General features: G+C 37.5%; 1 pseudogene; it reads left to right on the top strand.

Annotated features, from left to right (window-relative positions):
- Positions 1-1,451: 1,451 nt before the first annotated feature.
- LOC125153690 (centromere protein V-like) overlaps positions 1,452-26,964 on the top strand; it is a 49,076-nt pseudogene continuing 23,563 nt past the window's right edge.

The following is a 26,964-nucleotide window of genomic DNA, read 5'->3' on the forward strand; positions in this document are numbered from 1 at the left end:
GGGCCTCACCTACAAAAGCTGCACTATCTCCTGGTTAGCAGGCGCTTCGGGATCAAAGGGGGTGTGGAGACGAAATGCCTCACATAGTGTCTCATAAAACTGGCTCAGGTTTTTCTCGAGTCCTTGGAGCACTTCTGATGTTTTACTTATATTTATGCCCCCCCCCATCTTCATGCCATTTAGAAGGGCTTATTAATACCTTTCAGTCCTTGCAAACCCTCCATCTATACTGGCGTCATTTGTATCCCATTTGGGGTCCTCCCCAGGGAAGTGAGCCCAAGTGTAGGCCTGGGGGCCTAGTGTCCCACCTGGGGCATTCTCTAACCATTTTAGGGCGGCATAGGTAATGCGGTGATGCTCCTCTGTATCAAAGAGGGTCAGAAGAAGTTGTCGGCAGTCCATCCAGGTAGGTTTTTGGGTGTGAATTATGGACTGAATTAGGTTGATCATAGCCTGGAGTTTCTCCATATAGGAGGGGGTATGTTGCTTCCAATTTAAGAGTTCTGTAGTGACAGACACAAAAACACGCTGGCCTCCTTGGGTCTGGCCTTCCTGATCATAATAGATGGGTCCCCTGGTTTCCCTCAGTGACATCTGTAGGGCTTCCCGGTGCTGCTGCAGGGAGTGGCTGCCTCCGCTGGCCTGATTCTCTAGTGCAGTCCAGGGGGCATATGCGGGGTTAAGACTGGTGGTCCGGGTGGTTCAGTCATGGTCAGGGAGGCTGGTGGTGCTAGAGGTGGTGAGGCCTCGGGACTAAGGGCAGACTCTGACAGGGTTTCAGCAGTGAGGGCTGCTGGGGGGCACAGGTGGCAGTGAGGGGTACAGTGCGGCATATGGTGGTGGGATTTCTTTAGGTTCTCCTGAAAGTATGGGCTTTTTAATTTCTGGCCAGTATTTGGAAGAAGCCGTGATGTGAGACATCATAACTTTACAGCTTTCTTCAATAGAGACTTTTAGCCAAGGTGGCCGGGATAGGACCAGGTCTTGCCAACATTCAATGTAAGGAAACTGGTCAGAGTGGCCTGGGTCCCCTGCAATGACCCTGATCACTGGGCCAACTAGTTCCTTATCAAGTGAGCCCTCAGAGGGCCAGACCACCCCAAATGACGGCCAATCAATTTCACAGAATGTCCTGGGCTTTCTGGGAGTTAATTTCACACCATAATTTCCTGAATGTCCCTTTTTGAAATTCCTCATCGTACACTCTAGGGGAGTCAGTTTACTCTGTTTTTCACCCATTTCCTTCCCCTAACAGACAACTTTGATACACATGAGGGGAAAAAAAGAGGAAGGAGGGGGTACTATTTTGGAGAGGACACACAGTTGCTTTGTCTGTTTCTGGCCACTCTCGTGTCAGAGATATTTCAGGCACCTCTTAGCATTGGTGGGTTCAGTTTCAACCTGTGACCTGGATCAGACTCTTAGGGAAGTCTGACGCTGCCTTAAGCTATATGAGGTTGCCACGGAACCTCGGATCAGGACTTGTCAGGACTCCACTCTCGTTTCAGCCTTTGGTCAGGTGGGAACCTTTCTGTTGTCGGTCTCATTCAAACACATTCACAGAAGGACTCCAACCCATTGCCCTACATTCAGCGCCTTACAGTTGTGGCTTTGTTCCTCTTCCCTTGTGGAACTACTAGGGCAACCTGGGGGGATGATCAGGCTCCCCTTCTGCCTCTTAGCGGCAGGTCTGCCAAAACCAACCTGGGTTCTTACCAGTCTGATGGGCAGCATTCCGTAAGCTGGTTCCTGGGCCTCATGGGTTCCTTTGTGCACACACAGGGCCTTTGCCCCTGTGCCCTGGTATAGGCTAATCTCTTAAGCAACAAATGGTCCACTGGCACCAGGCGAGGTTGCTTCTCCTAGCGCTCAGAGGTCATACCCTGGGGGCAAAGGAGGTGGAAACACACCATGGCAAGTTCCCAAATAACGTAGCAGGATTCTCTGTGACACTGAGGCTTACTTTCCAGGAAGCAAATTTATTTGTGCTGCTCAGTTGGGTTTGTACCTGAAGAACTGAGGCCCAAACGCCATGTGGCATAGTTTTTTTTATACATTCTCTATTTTTTTGTCTCCAATATACGGTAACACACAAACATGCAGTCTGATTAAGTGGTCTCATGTTATAAGGTCATCACTCTGTGTACAGCCAGGTTGCCTTGAGGTTTTGTTTTGCTTTTTTCTCCTTAGGGAGAGAAACTTACCACATGGTAACTTACATTGATTGACTTTCAAATGATAAACCAATCTCACATTCCTAGAATAAACATTACTTATCCATGATCTATTATTAATTTTATATATCCCTGGATTTGGTTTGCTAAAATTTTGTTTTAAGGGGCGCCTGGGTGGCTTAGTTGGTGGAGCGTCCAACTTCAGCTTAGGTCATGATCTCGCGGTTTCTGAGATAGAGCTCCGCATAGGGCTTGCTGCTGTCAGCATGGAGCCCACTTCTGATCTTCTGTTCGCCTCTCTCTCTGTCCCTCCCCTGCTCTCTCAAAAATAAAACATTTTTAAAAATTTTAATATTTGCATCTATGTTCCTGAGAAATAGTGATTTGTAGTCTTTATTTGTAATATCTTTGTCTAGTTTTAGTATCACAGTAATGTTCTTTCTTTTAGAATAAATTACAAACTGTTCTCTCTTTTTCTGTTTTCTAGAAGAGTTTCTGAGTAATTGATGTTTCCTTCTAGATATTTGGAAGAATGCACCAGTGAAGCCACCTGGGCCTGGAGTGTTCTTTATCAGAACATTTTTTAACTAAAAATTTAGTTTCTTTAATATGTAGGGGAATATCCAAGTTATCTATTTCTTTTTGAGTGAGCTTTGGTAGTTTGTGGCTTTCAAGAAATTCTGAGTTGTTAAATTATATTCAATTTATTGGTTCTCAATTCTGTGGAAACTCTATCAAAGTAGTTGGTTGGAGCAATCAAGGGATTTATCTCATTTATTTCCCATCTCTCAAGGATCATTTTCTTTTATTGCCTAATATCCAATGTCTTAAAAACTTCATGTATTTTGTATGTCTTTTGTTTTTTCAGGCAGGAGAGAAAATTCAGTTCTTGTTTCTCCATTTTGATCAGAGACAGAGGAAGGGGCCCAACTATTTTAAAATTAAAATTTTAAATAGAATAAAAAGTTTCTTAGAAGTCAGTTTGTTGGGAGTCACTGTACCAGCCCACATTCATGAACTTGAGTCCACTTCCATCTATTCTGAGGAGTTATGTACTTGCTAAATTATATTCATATTAATAACACTTTCCCTAAATGAGATTAATTGGATTGGGCCTCTTGTCCTCATTTAACTAAGAAAATATGGAGAAGTCTATATTAACTCACTATTGGTAGTATCCCTCCTTTCCAAGACCAATCCTTTCTTAAAAGGAGAGGGAGTCTTTTCTTCAAGAGAGTATCAGAGATGATTTCGACATAAGAAACTCCTAGTCAGTTTTATTATTTGTAATTTAGGGCCTTATCCTGGATCAACAATGAAATTGTTGTTGGATAAAATCACAGTTCCAAAGAACAAGAAATAGCCACAATGTTGGCTGTGTTACTAACCAGAATAGCAATACATTATAACTACCAAAGGAATGTTTGCTTTATAGAAGCAAGAAATCCCTTATTTTCCTATTTGTTTGCTTATAATTGTTTATAGTTATGAAATATGGGAAAGCAGGTCAAATTCAATAAACCTTTTTAATAGTACACATATGCACTGTTTAAGCAAAAATCCTGACATCTGGGTAGAATATGAAGAAAACAAAAATATTTTTGCAGCCTTATATTTCAAACAGGTTGTACACTGAAAGACCAATTTTCTTTGTGAGCCACCAGTGCTCAGCTGCTCTGTTATACATAGCTTCTTTTAAAATTTAATCTTACTCCCTCCAAATGCTTTTATTTTAAATATATATACATATATGATACAATAATAAATGATACTACTTAAGTTTAAATCATTAGTTTTAAAATATAATTATTCCTATAAGCATAATTTAAGATAGTATTTTCACTCCACTAGTTTTATCTTCTTAAAAATATTAATAACAAATAAGAGTATATAGGTAAAAATTATTGTGTGGTGACTTTACTGTTGCTAGTGTCCCTACTTCCCAAGTATCACATCCTCAGTTGTAAGAAGTTTCTATTTATTTTAATTACTTAAACATTTCTAAGCCTTAGGTCTTAAAGTTAATTAAGTCTGAAGTCTTAGAGTTAATTAAGGGTTTTAGAATTACAATTTAAGCTGACATTAAAGAACAGTAAGTCTACTTGCTCTTAAATGCTTATCCCTAAAATTTTACTCAGATAATACAAATAAGGTAATTGTGGAGTCAGGTAATTTTTAGCATTGCTTGAACTCTATAAAAACAATGTTTAAGATGTTCATTATTTTAACTCAACATGGTTTTATATACATATTTATACATCTTTGCAATCTTAAAATCTCACTGTAATTAGTGATTACTTATCTGATCTATATAACAAATGCAAGTTGTTGCCAATAAATTAGGCTCCTGTCAGAAAATAAATTAGAATCATAGATGAACTAAAATGTTGTTTGCATTTTATCCTGCACTGTAATAATATTTCATTTGTACATGTATTACCATAATTAGGAGTATTAAATAATGTAATTTTATGTAAAGTATTTATAAAACATTTATCAATAATTAAAACATTTCTGTACTAATATTTTTAAAAATTTTCTTTGAGTAATGATAAAAACTCAATACAGAAATGTTTCGTCAGGCGCTTGGATGGCTTAGTCAGTTAAGCCTATGACTCTTGATTTCATCTCAAGTCATGATGGTTGGTGAGACTGAGCACCAGCCCTGCATTGGGCTCTGGGCTGATAGTGCAGAGCCTGCTTGGGATTCTCTCTCCCTTTCTCTCTGTTCTGTCTTTGCTTGAACACACATGTGCTCTCTCTCTCTCTCAAAGTAAATAAGTAAACTTAAAAAAATGTTTATTAAGGATGACCTGATGACTGTTTATCTTTCATTTTTTTGGTCTTAGTCACCAGGATCCTTTTTTTAATTAAAATTTATTTTCTTTAATGTTTATTTATTTTTGAGAGAGAGAGAAAGAGAGCATATTCAGGGGAGGGGTAAAGAGAGAGGGAGGCAGAGAATCTGAAGCAGGCTCCAGGCTCTGAGCTGTCAGCACAGAGCCTAAAGCAGGGCTTGAACTCACAAACTGGGAGATCATAACCCCAGCCCAAGTCCAAAAGGTGCCCTACCAGGATCCTTACCATTAAATATAATTCAGGGGTTTCCTTTTCAGAGATTTTTGTCCCTTTCTGGTAAGGGGAACATAATTATTTTTATGCTTTTAAAAAATGTTATTTATTTATTTCTAGGGGGAAGGGGCAGAGAAAGAGGGAGAAAAAGAGAACCACAAGCAGGCTCTGCACAGTCAGCATGGAGTCCAAGGCGAGGCTTGAACTCACAAATGGACCGTGAAATCGTGACCTGAGCCAAAATCAATCATGACCTGAGCCTAAATTAAGTGTTTGACCCTTAACCGACTGAGCCATCCAGGCGCTGGAACATAATTATTTTTAGAACCAACCATGGAAAACTTTATTGCAACCCAATTAATGTGTAGGTTATTGTTTCTACTTAGGTTTCATTTTTTCAATCATCTATTTCTTTGCAAATATAGAGGTGAATCAAAAGGGCTTGACATTTACTGGGGATTTTGAAATGGATTTGGACTAATTCAGGCATCTCTGAGATCTCTGTACTTGCATGGATTTTCTTAATTGTTACATTTCTCTAACACTTATTTTTTGTAGATTTCTTATTGCCTTCTAAGATGTTATATTGGCAGTGTTCTTTTTGTTTTTGTTGTTGGCAATGTTCTGATGCACTTTCAATCTCATCCACAGTGGCTTTTTAGTAATTGAACTTTTGCTCTTCACTAGGCTTTGAATTTTAGAACTTAGCCTTAAAAAGTGTCAGTCAAAATGTTCCTATCTTATTTTAGGATATGAGATATCAGAATGTTCTAAAAATAACTAATAGTAGCAGACTTAGTAATTTGATACTGGCTTTCCAGAGTTTTGTATACATTTTTATATTTTGGTTCATACAGAGATAATTTAGGTTCCTTATTTGGAAGAGTAGTTTTAAAATTGATTTTGTTTATTTATTTAATCTTTTAATTATTTCAGGAAAAGTTATAAAGATTCTACAAAAACTTCCATATGAATTACCCTTCCTCTAGATGCTGCAAATGTTAACATTTTAATCACACTTGCTTTGTTATTTTCTATGTAAATATGCATATAAGTATTAAAATTTTTGAAACATTTAAGAATAAGTTGCAGATCTATAATACTTTAAAGCACCATCAACACTTCAGTGTATATTCCTTATAAAGGGATACATTTTCTTATATCACCATTGCACAATTATCAAAATTAGGAAGTTAACACCAATACAATACTATTGTCTAATCCAAAAAATCTCATTCAGATTTCATTGTCTCACTAATATCCTTTAGGGCACACATGAGATTACTGGATCCAATCAAGGAACATATGTTGCATTTAACTTTCATGTCTTTTTAGTTTCCTTGAGTCTGCAACAGTTTCTAAATCATTCTTTTTCTTTTACTCCCTTGATATTTTTGAGTAGTGAAGTTCATTTATTTTGGTAAAATCTTCTTCACCTTAGTATTATCTGAGGTTTTTCATCTTGATTAAATTCAAACTCTATAGTTTTGACAAGAATATCACAGAAGTGATGTTTTGTTCTTCTCAGTACATACTATCATGAGGCACATGACATTTGTTTTTCCTATTACTGGTGAACTTAACTTGGATCACTTGGTTAAGGTCATGTTTGCCAGGTTTCTCTTTGCTGTAGCTAAAATGCCTTCATGGGGATTTACTTTAAGACCTTGTCAATACCCCTTTTCTTTTTTTTTTTTTTTTAATTTTTTTTTCAACATTTTTATTTATTTTTGGGACAGAGAGAGACAGAGCATGAACGGGGGAGGGGCAGAGAGAGAGGGAGACACAGAATCGGAAACAGGCTCCAGGCTCTGAGCCATCAGCCCAGAGCCCGACGCGGGGCTCGAACTCACGGACCGCGAGATCGTGACCTGGCTGAAGTCGGAGGCCTAACCGACTGCGCCACCCAGGCGCCCCCTTTTTTTTTTTTTAATTTTTTTTTTCAACGTTTATTTATTTTTGGGACAGAGAGAGACAGAGCATGAACGGGGGAGGGGCAGAGAGAGAGGGAGACACAGAATCGGAAACAGGCTCCAGGCTCCGAGCCATCAGCCCAGAGCCCGACGCGGGGCTCGAACTCACGGACCGAGAGATCGTGACCTGGCTGAAGTCGGACGCTTAACCGACTGCGCCACCCAGGCGCCCCAGTCAATACCCCTTTTCTCATCAAACTTACATCCACTAGTTTTAGTATCTATTGATGATATTTGCCTAGAGAAATTATTAAGTGGTTGTTAGATGGTGATTTGTCCAATTCCAGTATTCCTTCTTTATTTATTACTTGGACAACTACTGTAAGGAAGAACAGTCTTCTTTCCCTCTATTTCTTAGTATAAATTAATGGACTCATGGACTCATTTAATGGGATATAATCCATTATTATTATTGTTATTATTTATTTTTATACTGAAATTATTCTTCCTCTTGCCAGTGTGAACCTTTGTGCCCTTTTGCCATGTCCCCATCATTCTCTGAGCACTGCTCTACAAAGCAATCAAACAGTATTTAAGAGGACTTCACACTTGAGACTTGTGTTGTCTTTTTGAGAATACATTGCCTCCATGTTCTAGGGCAGACCCTGACTTCAAGAAATTTTGTCACTATTTTATTTGAAGCTTCTCAGCTTTGTTATAGTCATATTAAAAGACCACCTTCAGTGGCCATATTGATAGATTAAAAATGGCCATAGAGTCTTGCAGGCCCTTCCATCAAGCTTTGTGACTTGCTTTGACTAATAATATGTGGCAATTTCTACTTTCACCTTCTTGAAATTTTGCTCTGAGATCACCATGCAATAAAGTTAGTCTAGCCTATTGGAGGATGAAAGGCTACCCAAAGGAAAACAAAAGCTCCCAGTGAGAACAAGGACCAACATCTGACATGCAAGTGAGGCCATCATGTATGTTCTAGCACACATGACCCTCCAACTATATTGGCTGCATGAGTGAACTCAGGCAAAACCAGCAGAAACATTTGGCCAAACCACAGTATTGTAAAGAATAATAAACTTTAAAAAAATCTTTCAAATATTGGGATTGTTTGTTACATAGCAATAGTTAATATACCATTGTAAATTCAAATGATCTCTAATAATTACATGTTCTTAATTATCTTAGACCTTTTCTCTATATGCATACATAGATAAAAAGTCCTCTTGAGTCCCCTTGGGGGGGGACTTGACTGGAGATCTATTTGTTTTGAGTTAGATAACCCCATGGTTACACAAATGATGAACCCTGCAACTAATGACATTTTTCATGGAGTATTATTTTTACTTAAAAGAAAAACTCAGGTTATTCAGACTTGGGCAATTGGCAGACATTTCTCTGAAAATGAATTAAGTATCACTTCAAGAAAAAAAATCTGAGGAGTGCCTGGCTGGATCATTCAGTAGAGCGACTCTTAATCTTGGGATTGTGAGTTTGAGCCCCATGTTGGGTGTAGGGATTACTTAAAAATAAAATCTTAAAAAAAAAAAAGAAAACAGAAAAAAATATCTGATAGTATTTGTTTCCACTGATGAAATTTCAAGTAAAATTTTTGAATTTTAGAAAACTTGTATCCAGGGGCGCCTGGGTGGTGCAGTCGGTTAAGCGTCCGACTTCAGCCAGGTCACGATTTCGCGGTCCATGAGTTTGAGCCCCGCGTCAGGCTCTGGGCTGATGGCTCAGAGCCTGGAGCCTGTTTCTGATTCTGTGTCTCCCTCTCTCTCTGCCCCTCCCCCGTTCATGCTCTGTCTCTCTCTGTCCCAAAAATAAATAAAAACGTTGAAAAAAAATTTAAAAAAAAACAAAAAAAACTTGTATCTGTTATTAAGAGCTTCATAACTTAACAATCTTTTTTAAGTTTGGTGATGATATCAATTGAAATGATTCTTTTGTTTTATAATAAAATTTGTCAGCATTTGGAAGGTCTGCATAATTCAGTGAATACACATTGTCCAAATGACAAATGCGTGATATTATAAAATCATTATGTGTCAAAAAGATCCACTTAAGCAAAGTAGAACAATAGATTTTAATGTAATGACATATAAGAAGTTAATTCATACGGTATCAGGTTCCACATACCAACTAACATTTTAAAAACTGCCAGTTACAGAGTTTTAGTGTCAAAGAATATTCACAATTGTCTGAAAAGTTATTAAAGAATTCTCTCTTGGGGCGCCTGGGTGGCGCAGTCGGTTAAGCCTCCGACTTCAGCCAGGTCACGATCTCGCGGTCCGTGAGTTTGAGCCCCGTGTCAGGCTCTGGGCTGATGGCTCAGAGCCTGGAGCCTGTTTCTGATTCTGTGTCTCCCTCTCTCTCTGCCCCTCCCCCGTTCATGCTCTGTCTCTCTCTGTCCCAAAAATAAATAAACGTTGAAAAAAAAATTTTTAAAAATAAAAAAGAATTCTCTCCTTTCCAACTATTTTCCATATAAGTCTGGATTTTCTTCATTACTTAAACCAAAATAACATATTACAATAGGCTGAACATAGAAGCAGGTATGAGAATATGGCTTATCTTCTATTAAATCCAACAATAAAGAGTTTTCCAAGAAAATAAAACAATGCTAGTCTTCTCCTTCAGTATATTTTTGTTCTAGGGTGCCCCGTGGCTCAGTTGGTTGAGGAACCAACCACCTCTTGATTTTGGCTCAGGTCATGATCTCATAGTTCATGAGTTCAAGCCCCACAGCCAGCTCTGCACTGACAGACCAGAGCCAGCTTGGGATTCTCTCCCTTTCTCTCTGGCCCTCCCTGATTCATGGTCTCTCTCTCTCTCTCAAAAAGAAATGCATATATATTTGTATATGTATATACATTCTGGAAAATGTTAGTTCTTTTTCATAAAATATGCTATTTAGGCTAATATGAAATTGTTTTATTAGTTTGTAAAATAATAAATATTTACAATTTTTCTTAGTTTTTATTTACAATATACTAAAAAATCAGTGGATGAAACTCCTATAAAAAAAAAGATGTTTGGAATCCTCAATTCTTTTTAAAAGTATAAAGGAATCCTAAGACCAAAAGTTTGAGAATAGCTGCTCTCAGCAAATGGGGAGTTATATATCTAAAAGGTTTTCAGAGAATTTCGCTGACCATAAACACAAGGGCTTACAAGTAACTTACTAGATATGTAGGCAAACATATAGAGACTCCTGAGTGAAATATAATATTCTAGCCAAAAGACAGACACAAATGTGTCCAAGAACAATCTCAATCTTGGCAGGAAAAAGACAATATATGATCATGAATTCCTCACATATCTCTAGAATTCCTGAACCAAAACCTTAAGATTTTGGTAAACATCTATCTAGTTCCCCTGTCTGAGGGAACCTGATATTCCCTATATGCCAAATCATGTGCTCTTGCTCTGGAGGAAGTCACTGATAGGACCCACACTACAGTCCCAAATTACCTTTCTAAGCTCTTACCTCAGATGGCAAGATGTCTCAAAAGTAATCATCTTTTAAAATGGCTGAGTAATAGGCCTCCAAATATGCCAGTGCTCTAATCCCTGAAATCTATGAATATGTTATGGCAAAAGAGACTTTGCAGATATAATTAAGACATTAAGAGAGACATTATCCTGGATTATCTGGGTGATAGAATCTATGAGTTTGTAAAAGTAGAGACTTGCTCTGGCTGCAGATGGAAGAGATGGGGCTGAAAGAAAAGTCAGAACAATTTGAAGTATGAGAAGGACCTGATGCATTGTTGCTAGTCTGAAGATGGAGGGGGCACACATGACAAGGGAAGGAGGCAGAATTTTTTTTTAATTAATTGGGGTTAACTAATAACCTGAAAAAGGTTATTTCAGTCCTATAACCACACAAACTGACTTTGTTTAGCAACCTGAACGAATTCATAAGATTCAGCCTCAGAGCCTCTAGAATGGAACACAGCTAGCTGACACCTTGATTTCAGCCTATGAGACTCTTAAACAGAGGAACCAAGCCACCGAGTACCTGGACTTCTGACCTAAAGAATCATAAGATAATAGATTGGTGTTGTTTTAAGATGCTAATTTGTAGTAATTTGTTATTGTGGCAATAGGAAATGGATATAGTACCCATTGGACTTTGACCTATGAGCAGTCTGAAAATGAGCCCAGTTTTTCACAGCTCAGCAGCACCTTCCAGTTGAAGTTCAGAATCTAGAAGTTTGGGACAATAGAAAGGATCTCACCAGCATGCTTGTACTGTTCCTTAATCCCTTTAACTCTGGTGGGTCCTTTTGAGAAAAGCTGATCTTAATGGGTTCTCCAAGACTGTTATAAATACTTTTGATGATAGTTACGAGCTCCTGTCAACATTTTATTATAATTTTGCAACAACTGAAAAGATCTCTAGCAAGCAGCTCAGAGATTTACTTCAGTAGTGATATTTATAGAAAAAAACAAAAACAAAGGATGGTTCAATAATCATGGATGTAACAGACAGAAAGGGAAGCAAGTATCTGGTTAAAGGTCAAATGACAGTCAACGGGAATATACATATTCCAGATATAAACTGGATTATATTGCACTGAAGGTGCTGTCCAAGTCAAATGTGGGACTGTTTTTTCTTCTGCAATGCTCTTTACTTCCCTCTTGACTGAATTAACTTCTATTCACATTTCTTAGGTCATATCATGTATTACTTCCTCACAGACACCTGTCATGACCTTTCTAATTCCTAGATCCCTCTTTGCACCCATAATGTACTTCATGCCTCCAAAACTCTCCTTACACGGACAATTTTACATTTGTGCCATCCATTATGCAAACAATGCCTCTTTCACTTACTGGACTTTAAACTCCCAATGGGCAGGAGCTATGACTATTCTTGTTTATTATTAGATCTTCGGTGCTCAGTAGTGCTGTCCACATAGGAAAGGCTTAGTACATAGATTTAAATGAATAAATGAATACTATGCCATTTAAATGAGGTCATATATATGAATATCCTTAATAGGAATATTGAACTTTTATCTTTCACAGTGGTTCACCGTCACTTGTGAAGACCAGTAAGAGGTACAGTATGAATGTATGAGAGCAATTGCTTTAGTTCACTGTGTTAAAAAAGAAATTTTGGTTGGATTTAGATAAACTCTGATGAGAAATTGGACCATTTTGTAGTTAGAGAAAATTTGGCCTTTAACAAGTTTACTGAAATCAAATAGAAAATCAGAAGTGAGATTATATTCTTAGGTTTTTCATCTATTACTTTAATAAACAAAAAAAGCACCCTTAGGAAAAGAAAATAACTTTTTACATTGCCAAGTAGCGACTGCAAAATGCTAATAGGAATGGGAGTATATCTATAAACAGAAAATTTAGTTTTCTTGATTATAAATAGGATAATATACTGGGTGTTCTACAAAGCTCATATATATATGCAGGGAGGGTTTTGTCAAGTCTTTGTTTTAGTGGCTTTCTATTCAGGATATGAAATATTGAGCCCACCATGCCTTCTCCCATTCTTCTCCACACTCCATTCTGCTGGTCACCTACTTATTCTTTTAGTGAATAGCTGTAAAATATCATGGTGCTTAGAAAAATCTCTTTGTAAATGTTTTTCTTGCTTTCTTTAGCCAGGAGCCAAAAATATCATGTGTTTCTGTTTTGGGAGTGTAACAAAAAGAGCTTCTGAAAAATACGGATGGTGTAGCTGGGATAGGATGGCAGTATTTTTTAGAAACACGTTTTTATAGAACCAGATGGTCTAGTATATTCTCAAACAAATATGTCACCTATAATTTGATGAATATCTTCCAAAGGAAAATAATTTTTTCAGTAGATAACAGATGGTATCAGTCAAAAGCATATCGAGACACTTTAAGAAAAACTTGATGGCTCAAGTGATTTAACCAACAGGATTTTCTTCAATGTACCAAGCATGTTTTAGGGTCTAAAATTTGTCATCTGCAAATAATTCAGCCTCATTTCCAAACTTCACTCCATGGAGAATTGAATGCAACCTGTTTTATATGCTAACTATAAAAATGATGAAAATTCTAAAGTTGTTTTCTGGCTGTGTTTTTGAAGTATCCATTATATTATGCTAAAAGAAAAAAGTACATATCTAAGTGTCTTAAAACTATAAACAATTTATACTCAAATATAAAAAATATTTTAATAGATCTGAACTACATTTTACCTATGGGGGTGTAAGGTTATGTTACTAGTGAACCTTTCGTTAGTGGTTTTCTTAAAGCTGTAGATATATGAACATAACAGAAAAAAGTTCTGAAGCTATAGATATAAATTATTAAGGAATACTTAGAATATAAGTATAATAATGTAAGTCATTTATTTTGCACTGGTTTTGGCACATGGTACTGTAACAGGACCATGGTTCAAAAACCCAACATAGTGGTATGTTGATAGTAAGATCTAATGACATATATAAACATGGGAGGTAGGAGGTACAGTGAAAATTGGAATATTGTCTTTTTTCATGCCTGATATCTATATATGTACTAAAGTGGGACCACATAATTTATCATTAACCTGTGATATGTTTTTGAGTAAAAGGGAAACTGCTTGTAGTTACTTAATCATTGTAAACATTAACTGGGACTGTCCAGGGAAAATTGGTCTGTCTATCTATATCTATCTATCTATCTATCTATCTATCTATCTCTCCCAGGTATACATAATTAGTGCCATGATAAAAGAATCTACTGCTTTCTAATTGGCATGTTTTGGAAAGTGGTCACATCTTTGCCACTTTAGACCTGGTTAGGTGGGGCAAACACAATTATTTTATATTATCTAGAGTATCATTACTATTTCCAGATACTGTTCAACATTATAGGCAAAAGACTTGTTTTTGAGACCATATGCAATTCTGTTTCTTAACGTGGATCTCAAATAATTAAACATGTTTGTTCGTTTAAGTGTAATAAGATTGAGATTATGATTACACGTATGAAATAATGGAGTATGGGAAGACAACAATTCCACTATAACAAATTTTAAAAAGAAGATAAATTGCAAAATTATGTTTACAAAATATTAGACTGTATATCAGTAAGGAGAATAGATGAACTGAAATTCCAGAGAGGGAAGAGACTTTTCCTAGATGAGTTCACAATTGCCAGTCATTTTCTTCTTTGGGGGCATTTGCTTACTTGGTACAGGTATATGGGCCTTAGTCTAAACAGAGGGTAATCATGGCGATGGGAAAACTGAGGATTTTTTAAAAATTGAGATATAATTGACATATAACATTATGCTAAGTTTAAGGTGTATGATGTATTGATTTGATACATTTATATTGCAGTAAGATTGCCATTGTAGTATTAAACATCTCTGTTGTGCCATATAATTATCATTTCTTCTAGTGGTAGGAACAATTAAGATTTAGTCTTTTAGCAAGATTAATGTTTATACTACAGTTTTCTTACCTATAATCACTTTAATGTGTATTGGATACTAGTATATACTCTTAAACAACATCACTCCTATTTTCCCATTTCTAGCCCCTGGTAACTACCATTCCACTGCTTTTTGATTTTGGTTCTTCTTTTTATTTTTTTCAAGTTTGATTCTTTTGGCAATTGTATAAGATAGTATGATTGATTGAATTCAGATTGGACTCAAAAGTATACTTCCTTTTTCCCATGAAACATAGATTAAGGACAAGGTCAAGACTTCTAAAACACAGGTAAAATTTCTTTCAGTTTCCTCATGTGTACAGACACAGCCCAGCTGGAACAAGGGGGCTTGGCATGGCCAGTCTCCACATCAAAATATTTAACACATCACTATATTTGATATGTATTTGAAATAGTGTTAAACAGGAAACTATAGAGTTAAGCTCAAAATCTGGAAAGGATAGAATAGAATCTCCTATAGTTTTTCAGGGCTAAACAAAGACCTGCCAGAGTCTACAGAAATAGTACAGAACATCCAGGCCCAAAAAACACTTTTGAAGTAATGGTATATACTGCATTTTACTAACACTGAAACCTAAGCCTGACTAAGTTAAATCCCTTTTTGGATTTAGGTAGCCAAATTTTCAACTTATCTGCCAAAGAGGGGAAAAGAATAACTATCCTTTGGGGGAAGTAATATCATCAGCAAGTGCTGCAAGTTACCCACCCCTACCCCCACCCCGACACACACACACACACACACACACACACACACAATGTCAAGCATACAATAAAAATTACGAGACTATAACAAAGTAGGATAGTATGACCAATAAGCAAGAGCAAAAATAGACAATAAAAGCAGATTCTCCCAGCTATTAACATATCAAATATTGCTAACAAAGACTTTAAAATAATTTTTTTTTTTAATTTTTTTTTAATGTTTTTATTTATTTTTGAGACAGGGAGAGACAGAGCATGAACAGGGGAGGGTCAGAGAGAGGGAGACATAGAATCTGAAACAGGCTCCAGGCTCTCAGCTGTCAGCACAGAGCCCAACGTGGGGCTCGAACTCACAGACCATGAGATCATGACCTGAGCCGAAGTCGGCCGCCTAACCGACTGAGCCACCCAGGCGCCCCTTTAAAATAATTTTTTAAATACATTAAGAAATAGAGGAAAAGATGGACAAAAATGAATGAAAAATGAAATATTTTTCATTTTTGATGTCTTTATTGAGGTATAATTGTGAGTGTACAATTAAATTAGTTTTTAGTAATTTTATAGCATTATACAACTATGACTACAGTCAAGTTTTAAAACATTTTCATTACCCCTCCACATTCCCTCAACTCCTTATAGTCCACCTCCTGCCCCACTCTGCTTTCCTCAAGACTGAGGATTTTAATATAAGATTATAAATTATAAAAATAATAAAATTGACATTTAGGAGCAAAAATATAATATCTGAAAATCAGAATAGTTTGGTGGCTGAACACCAAACTGAATATAGTGGAAGATAGTGCTAGGAACTTGAAGACACATTAATAGAAACTATTTAAACCAAAGAGAGCAAAAATAATGATACTAAATCAAAGTGCAGGGGACACAAGCCACAGAGAAATTCTAGCATACATATGTTGGAATTTCAGAAGGAAAATTGAGAGAGAATCGGAAAATTGAGAATAAGCAATAATTGTAGAGATAACATCTGGGAATTTTCCAAAATTAAAAGAAAATATCAACACAAAGGTACAAGAGACTTCAGTCGACTCTAATCATGTACAAAGAAGTCTATATCTAGGCACATGATATTAAATAGGTGAAAGCCAATATATAATAAAAAGCTTTAAATCAGCCAGAGGCAAAATAAACACACCTCATCTTTAAAGTAACAGCAATAAGGGTAATGGCTAACTTTTTTTGTAGAAACTGTGTAATAAAATAGTCGAATGACATCTTTAAAGAGCCAAAAGGAAAATAATGACCAATACAGAATTTCATACACAGTAAAAATATTCTTGAAAAAAAGATGCTAGATGTTATACGCTATCTCAGATTGTATTCTAGGACAGAAGAACATTAGTGGAGAATATGGTGAAATATGAATAAAGTATGTAGTTTAATTAATAGTAGTGTTAGTATTTTTCTTTTGAAGTGTGCCATGGTTATGTCACATGGTAACATTAAGGGGGATCTGGGTGAAGGCTATAAACAGTACTACCTCTGCAATTTTTATGTAAATATAAAATCATTCAAAATAAATTGTAAAAAAAAGATAAAATAAAGAAGTTCTCAGATAAAATCTGAGAATATTTGTCACGAGGTGAAGCAGACTCTATGATATGCTAAAGGAAATTCTTCACAGTAAAAGTTAGTGATTCCAGATGGATACATAAAATGTCAGGAAGAAATAAAGGGCAATGGAAAGTGTAAATGTAGGGGTAAATATGAAAAGATACTGGTGTTTAAAACAGGAGAAATAATATCTTTGTGGTTTAAAATGGAAATATAAAGTACATGCCTATAAAGGCATAAATGTCAAGATGCATGTAAATGGAGTTAAGTTGTTGCCAGGTGATTTTATTATTTGAAAGTGATGAAAGTACTAATGTTAGGATGATTGTGTGGAGGCAAAGATGAATATTGTAATTTCTAGGGAAACTTCTGAAAAGTAATAAAAATGTAAACAAACTAGCTAAAAGAAGAAATAAAAGGAAATTTAAAAAATTGATTAATTCTAAAGGAGGCAGGAAAAAATGAAAAAAGGAAGAAAGACCATATGGAGCAAAGAGAAATGACTGTTGAGATGTTGTTAAATGCAACTACATAAGTTATTACATATAAATGGATTAGGCGCTAGAAAGCAAATGGATTAAAAACCAAATCTGAGTATGTGCTCTGTAAAGAGATCCATTTTAAATATAGATGTAGATTGAAAAGAAAAGGATAAGAGTCAAAAGAAAAGAAAAGGGTAAGAGAAGCAGCCTGGGTCTTCCAGAGGCCCCACAGTTCACCCCAAGGCACCTCACATGCCAGGCAAGGGGAGAGGAGCCCAGCGGTAGTTGATGCTATAAGCCCAGGAGGTGGCCAGGCCCTGGGCAGATGTAGCCAGAGCTGGCACTGGTCATGATGCTGTCCCCTCCATTGTCACAGCCATAGCCAGCCCCAGCAACCCCAATGGCCTCAGTGGCCATGCTGGACCTGGGCAGCCAGCAGGAGCACTGGGAGATGTCCCAGAAGTGGCTCATCTTCCAGAGCACAACCAAGCTGCTGCTGGATACCTTCCAATACCAGAGCCTGGTGAAGCACACAGGGGACTGCTACTGTGGAGCTTTGAAGTTTGGGCCTCAGCAACTTGCACATCTTTGACTGCAATGGCAGCATTTGCAAGAAGAAGAATAAACACTTCTTTGTTCTGGCTTCTTGCTTCAGGCTCAAGAAGGGCCCTAACCAAATGCACATTCAACAGGAACAAAGCACAACACACCTTCTGTAAGAGAAGTGGTATTCAGATCTTTTACACTCCCTGTTCAAATCCCGGAGGCTCCAGAATTGCCCCCACACTGCCTGGATTGAGGGCACTGCCAGGGATGTGGTCGTTGAGAAATCCAATGACATCTATTGGGAGAAAGCCATAATAGAACATAAGACCATCAAGAACATGTCTAAAGGGTGAGCTCCTGCTTCTTCCTTCCTGAAAAGGAGGAATGATTGGGAAAAATAGCTTTGCTGTCCATGGTGCTCATGAATATGGCTGACCCAGGTTGCTGGTTCTGTTGGCTCGTGGCCATCTTGATCTCTGCAGACTGCTCTAACTACCAGTCTCTCTAGGCAGCACTTTGTGCTGCCCAAACTTTGATGTTGGCTGGTTGACATCCTCCTTTCTCTTCCCAACTTTTGTATGATTTTTAACAAAATATTTTTAGCATTAAAACAAAACAAAGGGATGTAAGAAGATAGATCATATGGACAAAGAAATTTAAGGTGGCTATAATAATGTAAGGCACAGAAGACTTTTCTATAAGAAATATTGAAAGATATAAAAAGATAATTAATAATGAAAAAAGGTCAATTAAAAAAGAAGTCCAAATAATCTTAAACCTGTATGTATTTAATGACATAGCTTTAAAATACATATAAAGATGGACAAAATTAATCGTGATTGTGAATTTGTCTATTTCTCATTTTAATCTTGTCAGTTATATTCTAGATCTTGGTCTTGGCAGTGATTGAACTTAACATTTGTGTACTATATATGTTATACCTTCATAAAAACATTTATTAAATAAGTTAATAAAAATGTATTATAGGCCAATTATCCAGGTAAAAATTTAATATAGTATATTTCTTTATTATTTTGCCAAATCCTTGAGACTGAATAATGAATAATCCTATATTAAAGTTTGCTAGCATGTTTAAATGATGTTTAATAGAAAGAAAAGGTCCTAAAACTCATTGTAGTAATAAAGATATTGTGACACCCAGTGTTTATAAATGTTCCATTGTTCTAAAAACATAATTAGACATATGAGTTAAACTGTTTTAAAAATTTTTTTTTTCAACCTTTATTTATTTTTGGGACAGAGAGAGACAGAGCATGAACGGGGGAGGGGCAGAGAGAGAGGGAGACACAGAATTGGAAACAGGCTCCAGGCTCTGAGCCATCAGCCCAGAGCCCGACGCGGGGCTTGAACTCACGGACCGCGAGATCGTGACCTGGCTGAAGTCGGATGCTTAACCGACTGCGCCACCCAGGCGCCCCATGAGTTAAACTGTTTTAAAATATTACTTAGCAAATACATGATCTTGTTTATTTTTAAATTAAAAAAATTTAAATTTTATTTTTTGATTAATTTTTTAAAGCATTATTTTTTTTAATGTTTTTAAATTATTTTGAGAGAGAGAGAGAGAGAGCACAAGATGCAGAGGGGCAGAGAGAGGAAAAGAGACAGAGAATCCCAAATAGACTCCACACCACCAGCACAGAGCCCAACACAGGGCTCGTCCTCACCAACTGTGATATCATGACCTGAGCTGAAGTCAAGAGTGGGGACTTAACCGGCTGAGCTACCTAGGTGCCCCTTAATTTTTTTATTGTAGAGAGAGGGAGAGTGAGAGAAAGTATAGGTGCATGCACTTTTGAGTGGGTGAAGGGCAGAGAGAGAGAAAGGAAGAGAATCTTAAGCAGGCTCCACACTCAATGCAGAGCCCTAGCAGGGGTTGATCCCACTATCCTGGGATCATGACCTAAGCTGAAATCTAGAGTTTGTCACTCAACCAAATGAGCCACCCAGGCGTCCCTATTTCCCATAAATTTTTATGCTTACTTCTTCCTAAGGATCAGTGGGCTTTAAGATTTGTGCTAGAAGTTTGAACTCTTACTCAAAGTATCTGAAACTCCTATGATATTAGATGATCTGTTAGGTTATTATCTCACTCTCCACCAAGTATGTCATGGAAAATTGCTCCTCAAGAGAAATAAAGGCATTAAGAGTTGGTATGTTTCCTTCTCATTTGAAGAGACAGATGTTGAGATTTTGTTAATCCTGAAAGCCATGTATTAGGAAGGGTTCCTTAGTTTTTAGCCTAACATGGCCCCTACTGATTCTTCACACTTCTTATGATTTGCAAATCAGTGGCTTTGGTCTGACATGCTAGAAATCTTGATGTTCTAGGTCTGTCATCTTCTCTGAAATGCTGATACATACTCTTGACATCTACTTCCCTTTTATTCTTTTGTCTCTAGAGGGCTATCACTGTAGTCTCACTAGAATTAATCACGATCTATGGCTGTGGTTTGATAAGATTTAATGAGCTCTCTTGGATTCTCCAGAGAAATAAAGTTCTGTATGTTTCATATGTTCTACATGTTTTTCTTTTTGTCAGAACTCTGGACCACAAACTTTCCATAGTCTTTCTAGGGTTTACAGGGGATAACCTACTCTTATTTTCCAGAAGTCTTCTGGGTTTGGTATTCGATTGGTTTGGCATCCACTGCAGGATAGTTTTCATGCACTAGAGGAATATGTGTGTATTGAGAGTAAGGACTAAGCTTCAGCTTCCTATTGCTCTCAAGGACAAACCTATAAATCTGAATTACAGGATCAAAGGGAAACCTAGCTTATTGATTATAACAAGAAAATCTTGGGCATTTAAAAGGGCTCAGAAAAAATTCATAAGCCTATTTTCTTTTTTAAAATATTACTTAATATAATATCTTAAATCAATTTGTATTTTCCTGTTCATAGTTCTAAGTATGATCATTCCTTCAGTAGTCAAAGATTTCCACATTGTCTTGAAGAGAGTCAATATTGTTACAATTGGAAAGCAAAGAGAGAGAATCAATGGCTGTTCAGTTTTTGACTTCCAAAATAGGCTCTTGAAATCCACATCAAAATCAATATTTTCAAAAGCTGAAGATTTTGTTTTATAAAAAGCTGAATTGAATTGAAAGCAAAACAGTCTCGAGAATCAAAAGGAAAGACTTTGAAAGAGGCAGACACACAGGCATTAGGACTATAATAATAGGGGCGCCTGGGTGGCTCAGTCGATTAAGTGTCCAACCCTTGATTTCAGGTCAGGTCATGATCTCAGGGTAGTGAGATTGACCCCCAAGTCAGGCTCCACACTGTCAGCGCCAATTCTCTCTCTCCCTCTCTCTCCTCCTCCCCACTCATGCACATGCTCACTCTCTTTCTCTAAAAAATAAAATAAAATAAATTAATAAAAAAGACTGTAACAGTAAAAGAAATCCAGAAAAGTCTGGCAAGGCAGTTCCATGATATCAAGGCTCTGGCTTTTTGCTCTGTTATCCAGTTATCTCTGGTTCTCATTTACATGGTGATTTCATGGTCACAATAGTGCTCTTTCAGCCCCACATCTGTGTCCTACCTAGGTAGGCAGAAAGAAGAGGAGGGAAGCAATGAGGGAAGAGGAAAAGGAAAACACTCCCAGAAGTATGCTGAAGTATTATAGGCCAGGGGCGCCTGGGTGTCTCAGTCGGTTAAGCATCTGACTTTGGTGCAGGTCATGATCTCTTGGTTCATGAGTTTAAGCCCTGTGTTGCACTCTGTGCTGACAACTCAGAGGCTGGAGCCTGCTTTGGATTCTGTGTCTCCCTCCCTCTCTGCTCCCCTGCTCACACTCTGTCTGCCTGTCTCTCTCAAAAATAAATAAACATAAGAAAAAAAATTAAAGTATTAAAGGCCAAAGTTGGTTCTGCTATACTGAGTTGCAAAGGAGTCTGGAAAATATACATTTTTAAAATAGAATTTCCCCGGGGAAAGAATTACATTGGGTTAGGGGTGGAAAAATGAAGAGTTGGATGGGAAATACATTAGGGGATTTGGTGAGACCTGAGACAAAGGCCCTCCTTGGGGATACCATGTGGAGACAAGCTGAATGAATGTCATTGTGCCAATGCCTTGTGCTTCATGCAGTTTGTGCAAAAAAAAAAAAAAAAAACAAAAAACAAAAAACAACCAAAACAAACAAACAAAAAACCATTAATTTTGGGGGTGGAGGAATAGGGAGGGTTTTCCACTGACACTTGCCCAAAGCTTTTATAAGATGTACTTGAATTCCCTCCTTTGAAACCGACCTTTTTAATGGTTACAAACTCAGAGCCTCAGAAATAAAGGGTGGGCTTCATGATGCTTAAAGATGCAAGCCAGGATAAAAGGGAAAAATGCTAGCTCTTACTCACAAACTGGACTGGGTAGGAACAAAATCTCCTCCTGTTCACTGCTCTGCTAATAATTTATACACAATATCTCAGCTTCTTTTTTCTTAAGTGTATTTACTTATTTTGAGAGAGAGAGAAAGCATGCAGGTTGGGGAGAGGGGCACAGAGAGAGGGAGAGAGAGGATCCCAAGCAGGCTTCATGCTTCGTGCTGAGCCCAACATGGGGCTTGATCTGATGCCCAGGAGATCACGACCTGAGCTGAAAGCAAGAGTCAGATGCTTAAACAAATGAGCCACCCAGGAACCCCTAACATGTTTTGTTAAATTCCTTGTAGCTCCAATTTCAATTTTAAGAAAACATCAGTCATGAACAAATTTGGAAAAGAAATAGGAGAAACCCAAGAGGAAATTTCAAATAAAACTGTATCTGAGCTTAATACTACAATAAATTCAAGAGACCTTCACCAACTATTCTAACTATAAATGCACTTAGGGAATGACCTTCATCATTGTTTTTAGCCTTTGTGTCTGTATGTGCACTTCCCATTACCTTTGCTGCCAAAGTTGTTTTACTTCTATTATGGGGACTTTCAGTAATGGATGTTCATGTGCTTATCATTTTTTAAAAGAGTGTTGGGCAAACAGGATGATGTCTTTCACAGACTCTCATAGGGAGAATGCATTGTAAATAAGTAATGCACCCTAAAAGAAGAAGGGACCAAAGAAAGTGTAGATTTGGATAAATATAAGCCTTTTTAAAATTTTACTTCCATAATTTCAGAAATGAGATGCTTTTGGTCCCCCTAAAATGCATTAGATGGATACTTCCATAAGTGTGTGCTTTTATTATGCTATTCACTTGATCCATGATTCATAAAGCATCTTTGTAAGAAAGCTGGTTAGTGTCTAAGCCAATGCATTGACTTTAAAGGTAATGCTTTGGCTGTATTTTTGTGTGCTCTGACTCGAGCAGTCCAGAATGCCAACAGAATTTAAACTCAGTTTCTTCAAAGTAAAATTTGATAAAGAGAAGCCTACCTAAAATATTGTTGGTAAAAGTAAAAGGAAGACAGCGATTAGGGAAGGGAAAAAGAAACAGACTTGTTCCCTTTTGGAGTTGTATTTTGAAAAGAGTATGGTTAATATTTTCATTTTTGGTATTAAATTATTTTCTCCAACCTTCAGAAAAAATAGCATTATATTTTCAGGAAACAGTGGTTAGATGCTTTATTTTTAACTGGAGATTGAATATTGTGATTCTGATTAGTTACTGCAAGTTTTAAAATCTGAGAACCTCGTCTGAGCCAGGAGTACATAAGGGCTTTTAGTGGATGGGGAGTTTGCCTGTTGATATTCTTCTTGACACAATTCCAAGGGTGCTGAATTCCAACCATCACAGACAAGTCTGCTCTCCATTTGTTTTGATGAGCAGAGCATTTCACACAATACCGATAAATTCTTTAAATGGTTTTGTGTAATGGGCTTTTACTCTCTTTGGTAACAAAATCAGAGAAGTAAATAATAGCAGTTAGAGCAGAATGAAACAATGTAGTCAAGGGGAGAACCCACTATTACTCTTAGGACTCTATCCCTCTAGCGCTGAAAAGCTTTGTAATAAATGCTTTTTACAAATCATTAAAAATTTTTCTACTAACAAAAAAGGGCACCATTTGGGGGATAACTTTCATAGTAACCTTATATTCATAAGCTTTAAATACATACAAAGCTGTGAATAGGGAGGAAACGTTTTGTGTTCAGCACAAGCAGAATTCTTTGTATTCTATATTTAGAGTCTTGGTTAGTAGTTGACATTATTGATGAAGGATAAGAAAGTAGAATCTCCAATTCTATTCTGCTTTGCTAGAGTCTGTCTGAAAATGCTGCTGCAGCCTGTTACCTTTTCTCTCTGTGACTCCAGCACCAGGCATATAGAAATCACACAGTCTAGGTCCTTCCAAATGAACATGGGAATGGCTCTTCATTTTTTCCCCCCAAATAATAACCACTTAAATAATACATACATATATGTGGCATTTTTATCTTTTGTTTTACAACAATACCTTATGATAATCAGAATATGGATATTCCCTTTTGCAGATATGTATGAGATCTTAAGGTTTGAAAAGGTTAGGTGACTTACCCACAAGCTTAGAACATCCTAGAGCTAAGACTAGGGTGTCCTAGAGTCTATAGTTTCTTCTTGATGTTAATATTCTATGGTTTTCCACAACAGTAAGATTGGGTGACCTCCAGAAATTCATCTGAGCCAGTGCCCAAGATGTCAGGCCAATTGGCTTGATTTCCAGCATTGGTGGAGCCCAGCTGCTCACTCCCCAACCTGAGAGTGAGGGAGATCAACTGAAAGACAAATATCAGATTCCTTTCTGGAGCCCTCCCCCTGACCCCCCCCCCCCCCCATTCTTAACATTGGCCATTAAAAGTATGGATTCTGTCTTCTGTGGTAGTTTTATGTCTGGCATAGAGTTCTGGAAAGTATTCTTATGAAATACCTGTAGAAAAAGAGAAAGAACTATTTGCCTCTCTCTGTAGTTCTTAGATCATTCATTCTGCTGTGAGTAAACAATGCCTAATTGTATGGAGATTGTCATGAGGAATAACTAAATCAATTCACACATGATGCTGAGGAACAAAGATAACAGCACCTATATAATATCCAGTTAAATGCACCATTCAATGTTTTTACTTCCATGACATGAAGTTGATATGTTGATTAAAATAACTTTCTGTTATTAGGTGTTCATTTCAGAAGGAAATGCTTTATATTTGGGTGATATTTTCCATTTTATTAATGAAGTGCTAATATATAAAAAAATTAAAATCTCATTAAAGAATCCAAAAGATTAATATTTTATAAATAGTAATCCCATCACATAGCATCATCTCAGAGTTGGAAGTGTCCTTGGATAAGTTGAGAGTCTTACCTTATGCATGAATTTCCTCCACAGCATGCTGAGTGCACTATCTCCAGCCTCTACCTAGCTCCCAACATGGACAAAATTATTTTCTTACAACAGTTGATTTGAGTGTTGGATTGCTGTAATTGTTTTTAGCCTTTTCTAATACTGAACTAAAATCAACTTCCTTTGATTTCCACCCTGCTAGACTTTTTTTTCCTGTTTCCTTTTCTTTCTTCCCCATTCCTCTCACTTCCTTCCTTCCTTCCTTCCTTCCTTCCTTCCTTCCTTCCTTCCTCCCTTCCTTGTAGAATGGCTCTAAATGCCAGAACGGTCTGGCATTTAAAGTTTAATTGAGAAATCAGTGTGTGGTGTAAGGCATATGAGTGCTTAAATGTGCTATGTGAATGATCATTTGAACTGGGTCTTTCAAACAATGCAAAGAGGGTAAAGAAAAAAGTGAAAATATTTCATTCCCCTCACCCCTCATTTGTTGTGTTTTTAAGCACTCCCAACACATTGTTTTACTTATCTGTGTGAAATAGAGATCTCAGTTTTGGACTAAAGTGGAATTCAAACATGAATGGGCATGATTGCCATCTGGTAGGTGAGTCTATGAGAAGGTCATTTGTATTTCAAAAAATGAGGTGGTGTGAAGGGGGGGGCGTTTATGAAAAAAGTGGTTTGCTTTGCTTGTGCAGTTGATTTAGGAATTGAGACATAGAGAGCAAGAATGGCATTTGCCTGTCAGTCTGTTCCTACATGAGTCTATGGAGCTGCAACCAGAGGTAGAGGAACTCTTTGCATAAAGGACTCCATGAAATATGGGACTCCATCTGGGACTCCATGAAACCTGATAGTGCCTTTGGCTTCACCATGAGTTACAAAGTGTGAGTCAGGGAGAGAGGTGTTACCACTGTATCCCTTTGAGTCCCTGGAGGTTTACTGGTCTGAGAGTTTTTGGCAGTGGCACTTTTGCTCTGGAAAAATTGCACTGATGGAGTTAAACAGGCAAAGTGAGTGATTCAAGACCATCGTAATAGGGGAGTAAGACTGAAACTCAACTGCACTGAGACAAAAGACGGGAGAGTTTTTAAACCCTGGGGTGAACTTGTGGAAAGTAGCTAGAGGATGTTAGTGGGGAGGTTAGTCTATAATAGTGGTGAGTCCATCTGTTTTTGTTAGTTGGCACTTATCAAGGTCAGGCTCCTACACTCCCACAGACAGGGAAACAGGTGCCCTATCTTTTGGGATAATTATATTTCAAAGAGATGGCTCCCAAGTCCTATAGAAAGACTTTCCTGGGTTGTAAAACTGGCAAGAGGCTGGGAGAAGATTTACATCTCAAAGGGGCAGGAAAGAATTTATAATTACAAGTCTTCTAAAGTGAATGCCCTAAGAAAAGGGAAAGAGAGGGTGGGGGGCTAGAGTCAAGAAGAAGCCTGTCTGAAGTTTAGTCAAGCTGAGGGGCTGGTAAGGCCAATTTGGTCAGACATCCACATTGTCATGGGAAACAGCTATAGGAGTGGTCCTGAGAGGCACTGCCTTCAGGTGGTTTCAAGAGAGTGGGCATCACTGAAAAGACAGAGCTTGAAGACAGTGAGAGAACAGCTTGTGATAATTTGCGAGACACCCTCGAAACTCCTGGATGCATGTGGAGGGGTTTGCAAAGGGCTGAGAGTATGTGTAACAATGGTAGGAGGCAAGACCAGTGAAATCTGAGTTATTACCATTAAAAGCATCCTACAGATTGCCAATAACTGGCAA

The sequence above is a fragment of the Prionailurus viverrinus genome, chromosome A2 (assembly GCF_022837055.1).
Source record: "Prionailurus viverrinus isolate Anna chromosome A2, UM_Priviv_1.0, whole genome shotgun sequence".
Classification (NCBI taxonomy): domain Eukaryota; kingdom Metazoa; phylum Chordata; class Mammalia; order Carnivora; family Felidae; genus Prionailurus; species Prionailurus viverrinus.